Source organism: Lolium perenne, chromosome 1, assembly GCF_019359855.2.
Source record: "Lolium perenne isolate Kyuss_39 chromosome 1, Kyuss_2.0, whole genome shotgun sequence".
Lineage (NCBI taxonomy): Eukaryota > Viridiplantae > Streptophyta > Magnoliopsida > Poales > Poaceae > Lolium > Lolium perenne.
The window spans coordinates 55,866,849-55,873,525 of record NC_067244.2 but is presented as its reverse complement, the minus strand read 5'-3'; the positions used below and the strand labels follow the sequence as shown (position 1 = coordinate 55,873,525).

Genomic DNA, 6,677 nt, shown 5'->3' with positions numbered 1-6,677 from the left:
CAACAAATAATCCCTGAACAGGACAGACTAAATCAGAATATAGAAGAATAGAAGTACAATGGCAAATGCAGAGCAATAGCAAGGCATGCAGCATAAAAAAGGGATGGCGAAATCTGCATATTAGGTAACCAAGCTCTCACTTTTATTATGCACTAAAAGCTTAATGGCTGAAAACATGAATTGCATTTGTAAACTGATATTATTAACCGGTATAGTGTGACTGGTTAAGCAAACCTGAGTTAACCAGAAGTGCAATGCAAGCACAATGGTCATGTCAATATGCTCTTAGCTAGTTGCCTGTAAACTGATATTATTAACCGGTATCGTGGGACTTTTCAATCTAGCGGCTCACATGTATTTGAGCTCATTAGAGGCATGCAATCAAGTCGCTAGATTTATCTAACAAAATAAATCTGCATGCTGTTCTATGATCACATTATATCTGTATGCATCTACCGGCTTAATGCATATATCAGCTGAAATCTCTGTGTAGCTCTTAATGCTTATGACATAGATTTCAGATCTAGAATATGAAGAAGACAGACAAAGGAAGGACAGCTACCTGAACAAGTGAGAGCAACGCACTGGAAGAAAAAATTAAAATGGAGCAAGCTAGCTAAAAAAATCATACAGAGAATCATAGTAAATATATTGGTGTAAATATTCACAAATCTACAATAGCAAATGAATAGTGGGGCAGGGAAAAACTTTAGTTCACCATCTCTAAATAAAAAAAACAGAAAAAATATGCAAAGCAAAACCCATTGAAATTAAGAGTCGCTAAATCACATTAATAACAGTAGTCAATGTTTCTCACATCAATTGGTGAATATTTGCCAGTACATTAATAACATAGAACAAGTGCTAAACCGAATACCGTCTTTGGATCCAGTTGGAACCACCACCATGTCCTGCATCCTCAACGACAATGGTAGCGCCAAGGCAAAGCCACCTTAAAGACAAAGCAAACATCACGTTATGAAATGGACGAAAACAAAACAATACATGCCTGATTGGCAAAGAGAAAAATGAGTTTGTAGAGATCCATCAACTTGCATGGAGTCTATAAATAAATCGAATTCGAACCAGAGAACATGTCAAACATTAACAGGGAGGGATAATAGGTTTGGAAGAAGCTCACTGGGATAATGCTACGGATGCAAACCGAAATGCAATCATTCATCATACGGGTTCATTAGGAATGGATCAGTATAGGAATTCAACAATTGTTCAGTGGCATATAAACACAATTGCCTTAGTACATTGATGAAAACAACAAACTAACCTATGCAACACGATTTTATTTTTTTGCTCTGATAAAGCTAATGTGGATAACCAACTGCCTCGTCACGTGTACAAGTTTTTTTTTCCAAAACAAACTAAGCTGCTTTTGTAAACGAACATTATCATGGTACTCATGATATATCGCTAACTTTGCATCCAAATGTAAGAATTATTGCATGGACTGATTAAGGAGGTAAAAGCATTCGAACATGCTCCCATTTATATGCCAACTTTCTGCAGTTTTCCCTAAAAGAAAAGTAGTATTCTGCAGTTGAGAAAGTTCTAACTTCATGAGTGAGCTCCTTTTAGATGAACACTCTGCATAAGTACAGTGATGACAAAAACACACACTCGGTTAACATACCCCGTCCCACAGGGGAAGCAGCATCACCATCCCAAGGCAAAGCGCCATCTGCAGCAGTCCACGGCGGCGACTGTACCTCTCCGTCGCCACAGTTGCCATTATGGGGAAATGACCTGCACCTACGTTGCTGGTCAAGGTTGGCCTACACGCCATCTACGACATCCGTGCTGCAAACAGCAGACAGGATGACCATGGACGTGACACCCTGAGCTAGCGGCCGCCTCCACCGTCGACTCTGTCGTGGCCATCCACGCCATCCACTACTCGCTCCAAGACTTACCTAACACTTGATAGAGGACAAAACATATTAAACATTGCAAAATCCTAAGACAATATGTTGTCAATTCAGAATCCTAACACAGTACAATTAGAGAAATAGTAGGAAATTTTAAAGAAATATATTTCATATCACAAATTAACACCGGAAATGCAATTCGGCTCCCAGGTCCAGATACTCCCGTTTTCTGGACCAACCGGCTGCCTCCAGCTGGAAGTCCATGTGCGTATATTGTGCTGTATTGGTCTTATTCTCCTGATTATTAAACAGTGCTCACTGGTCCACCAACCAACACATTGAATACGATCCAACTGTTCCCGTCATGCCGGTACAGATGGGGGCCAACGACGTGGACCAAAGCTCAACGACCTGCACTGCTTGTTGTGAGGCCCAACGACGCTCGGAGGGCAGTGCTTCTCTGCCTTCTCAATTTATCTTCTCCGTTGTGCTCACTTCCGGTTGCATCTCAAGTCTCAACGGCCGTATCTGCGGTCTAGGCTCCTGGTTCTCAGGCTCTCAGCAAAGCCTGTTTCGAGGACTTCTTGTTCTCAGCCACCTCATTTCTTTGGTCATTCTCGTCTTGGTCGCCATCCGCTGTTGTCGGTGCCGATGTTGCAACCATGGCATATTCTGCAGCAGCAGCAAGTTGGTCGCCGGAGCTGCTGCTAAAACCATGGCGTCCTCCGCTGCTGCCACTTGGTCGCCGGCGTCTCTATTGCAGCCATAATGTTCTCAGCTGCATGGTCGCCGTCGTCGCTGCTGCAACATCCAACCATGGCGTCCTCCCTACTGCCGCTTGGTCGCCAGCCGCTGCACTTAGTCGCTGGCACTATTGGAACATGCAACCATGGCCGCTGATGCCGCTTGGATGATGGAAGTGGCATACACCTTTTTGGGACGGAAAAGTGGTAAGTGAAGCAATTTCGTTGAGGAAAATAGCCGGGCTGTCCCAGACCCACACGCCTTGTCTCATTAAAAAGCGAGCACCACGAGAGCCAAGCCATCTAGGGATCTTCCAAGATCCAGACATCCAAATTCAACTCTGCTCCATTTTTCATGACGTAGAGCATTTTGTGTGCCTTCCATGTATACCCTGTCCTTCTGGATCTCTTCGAATCGGTATGCAAATCCCTTGTATAACATTTGTCCAAACTGCTCAAACATCGCCTGTGTATAATTCTTGCTGGCATGCCTCTCAATGTCTAGATTGTGTTGCAATTAACAAGTTTTATCACTTACCAGCTTTATCCGTTTCTCTTTGTAACTCTCTGGCAGCGTCCCGGGCGAACTGCATATGCTCATATACTGCTTGAGAAACATGTGCATTGGATAACTCATTGGGATATATGTCTTCAACAAACTGGTTGCACTCTCACTTCTCTGTGTGCCTGTCATCTTTGCATAAAACACTCCTTTGAAGTAAGGTTCTGCCCATTTTTCTCTAATCTCATAAGCTGAGTCATATATGGATGTGATTGCAAGCTGTACTTCTCAAGAAAATCCCCCAACATGACTCAAACTCATTCGTGGTTAGGATGGTGTTCACCAAGTTATGGAACTCTGAACGGAATTAGTTCTTCCTTGTATATAGTGAACCCAGACATTTCTTTGCCTTCTTTAGGACATGCCACTTGCACCAACGATGTGCCACGTCTGGCATAACTTTCCTAATTGCGTATTCCATGGCTAGGCATTGATCTGCATTGCACACATGTGTCAGTCATGTTCAGCATAACTCATATTTTTGGTTTTCTGGCATCAACTTACCAGTTAGTATTGTTTCTACTACTCCCAGCATTCTGATAAACTACAAGAAAACCCATTCAAAGCTCTCCACCTGCTCGTCCCGGGCCATGACAGATGACACCGGCCAAAATAATGCTCTAGAAGTGGTTATTTACCCCCACAAACAAGCCAAACGGCATGTCATACAAGTTGGTCTTGTATGTCGGGTCGAAGATTATAGCATCCCCAAAAAACTTGTACCGCATTATGCTTGCTCATGTGGTCCACATCAGACTCTTGATTCACCCTGCCACGTCTGCTTGCACTCTAAACATGAATTCTGGTTCCTTAGCTCCTAGTTCATCAAATGCTTCAATGGTTTTTTGACATCATCGGCTGGCTGCTCCTTACTTAGTTTTCCACACAGGTTCCTAAGTGACCGTTTTGCGAATGTCACATTCCTTTCATTTCCAAAAAATGCTGCAATTATGCTGTAGTCTTTTCCTGTATTTATGTTGTTTTCCCTTAGCTGACGGACTAGATTCTTGTGTACACATATATGTACTTGTGTGAAGGACATAAGACCTTTTCTCCACAATTTTCAGTCATCGTGTGGTTACGTTTCACTCTGTGCTCGGTTACGTACCATCCATTGTCCAGTGTCCTAACCAACCAGATCGTAGCGGGGCACTCACAACGGCATAATTTAGTGTTCTCCGATGATGGTTTGCCTGAACAAAAAAAAGAGCAGAAAATCAACCTTTATTGTCACAATAATGCACGAAAACCAATACACGTTCCAACATGTTCACTTGATGGACACTTACCGAGCATGCACACGCAATTTCCTGTGTGCATTTCGTCTTCTGAACCATGCTCCCCTATCGAATTCTGAAACCATGCTCCCACGAGTACAAGTTGTAGAAATCGTAAGCTTCAGCGAGTGATTGAATATTGTTCCCACTTCCCCGGCAGTGATCGATGACCTCATCCCCTAGCTTTTCTGCATATCCATGTATCTATTTTTCAAGGGCACCCTTCCTAGACGCGCCCAGTGTCCTGTCTGGTGGCGCCTGGCCGACACGGACCCTGCAAACACGTCAAGCAACTATCAGCACGACTGAAGGAACCCAACGGAATCATAATCTGTACATGACAAAAACGCCAGTGCAACACACAAAAATCCCAATCAAATTTTGTCATATTCTGTATGTGTCCTGCTCTACAATAACTGAATACACAGGGACATTGCATCACCAAAATTTCCTAAAGATTTTCAGTAAGATTTTACTCCGTGTGATCTCGTGTTGAGTTCTATGGTACGTCTTGTACCCAACAAGATCATCACAACACCCATTTTTTGTTCGAACTGAACTATGACAAAGAGACTTGATTTTCTACCACCACCCAGCACAAACATATCCATAGCGTACTTATCTCTATTAGGTATTTAATATAACGATTAGCAACACGATTCAAATCGATTTTCAGAGCCCAACCGTGCTGAGTACACTATGGAGTAATCAGCTCATGCCATAGTTCATGAATGGTACCTTTTTGTCCTCCACGGAGAACACCTCCGGCTACAGCTTGCGCGATGCCAATCACAGATTGCTCCGGCTCCACCGATCACACATGGCTGCACTCGCCTCCTTCCCGGCGACAGTACCAGTCGCTGCGGCCTATGCTGCTTCTTCGTGGATAGCCACACTGAAAAAATGGAGGAGACACGACCTACCGGTCAAAAGGCTGGAGCAGATTTCAAGCCCATAGATCCATGACACTAAAAACAAGGTTTGCACACACGAACCTGCTGGATCCAGCGGAAATTCCATTGACTTGCCTGAGGTCGTCGGCGAAAATGTGCTCTGCTCCCACCACGCCGTCGCTTACAGCTTCCGCCGCCCGTGTACGCGCCGCTCCAATCGGAGCCCAAAGCGTCCCCGAGACTCGATTTTGCCTCCGGAGCTATGTGACAGCCTGAATTTCCAATCGGTAAGATCCGGAAGCCACACGCAGATGTCCTACTCACACGAAAACATGGACCCGTGGTCCACGAAGCCGCCAGAAAATTGTTCCGCGAGTCCACAGTTTTCTCTCCGTTGCCAGCGCGTTAGAACGGTGGGCCCTGCGCGCGACCGTATGCGACTCCTCGCTGTATTCTGCATTTGCTCACACGCATAGCTCATTTAATTCTGACACGGTCGCGAATCTCAGCGTACATTTCAATGGTACAGATAACAGGTTTATCTGGACCCGGGAGCCAAAACTCCACTCCCAAATTAACACAAGTTACTTTCAGGCAAATGAATCAATGCATATCTGAGAAAAAAATATGCAGGTTGTTAATTTCCTCTAAGTACATAGTATGATAAAAGGTGACAAAGAACATAAAAACAAGGCACATGCTGCAACGACAAGCAGAATGTGTAGAATCTATGTACGCGATCATACAGTCATAGTTATAGTCTCAAAAAACAAAACCATACATTTCTTGCAAAAATCTGATCACTTGCATAGTGGCCTGGTTGTAAGCTTCCAAAAAACCACACAAGGCGATACTCCAAAAGAACTTCCTCCGCGGCACCACACCAACACAACCCCCAGGAAGTTCAGTGTGACATATGAAAGCTAGTCAAACATAAAGGTAATTCATGGAAAGCAGAAAACAAGCACAAAGCACGGTGCAAATGGAGGCTGGACTAAATCAAGCAAGGCCTTTACAGAAATCTAAAAGGCAGTGCATACATCATTAATGTTGGTTGATTAATTTGCAACACAATAAGGTGTAAACCTCCATATAATGTATTGAACAAAAATCTAAACGCAAGAATAGCATTAAGGTAAGAAAGCAGCAGACAGTATGTCTCTATATCGCTAACATATCTATGTGCATATAAGATATCAGAGATACTGGGCAAAAATAGATAGTGGATCAGAAATCTCACCAGGTACACGAAAGGTGAAAAATCCCACAGCAAGTACCCAACATAATTGTATATCATTCCCGAGCCTGTATGCCATTAT

At 43.7% G+C, this 6,677-nt stretch overlaps 1 long non-coding RNA gene across 2 annotated transcripts; it reads right to left on the bottom strand.

Moving 5' to 3' along the window:
- Window positions 1-893: 893 nt before the first annotated feature.
- LOC127292956 (uncharacterized) lies at window positions 894-5,745 on the bottom strand. 2 transcript variants are annotated; one of them, XR_007845478.2, is made up of 6 exons: window positions 5,461-5,745; window positions 5,204-5,360; window positions 4,478-4,739; window positions 3,693-4,381; window positions 1,649-3,623; window positions 894-952 (listed from the first exon to the last, which is right to left on the bottom strand). It is a non-coding gene; the product is annotated as an uncharacterized lncRNA (long non-coding RNA). The 2 variants fall into 2 exon arrangements; XR_007845471.2 differs by having other exon boundaries at window positions 1,649-4,381.
- Window positions 5,746-6,677: the final 932 nt, after the last annotated feature.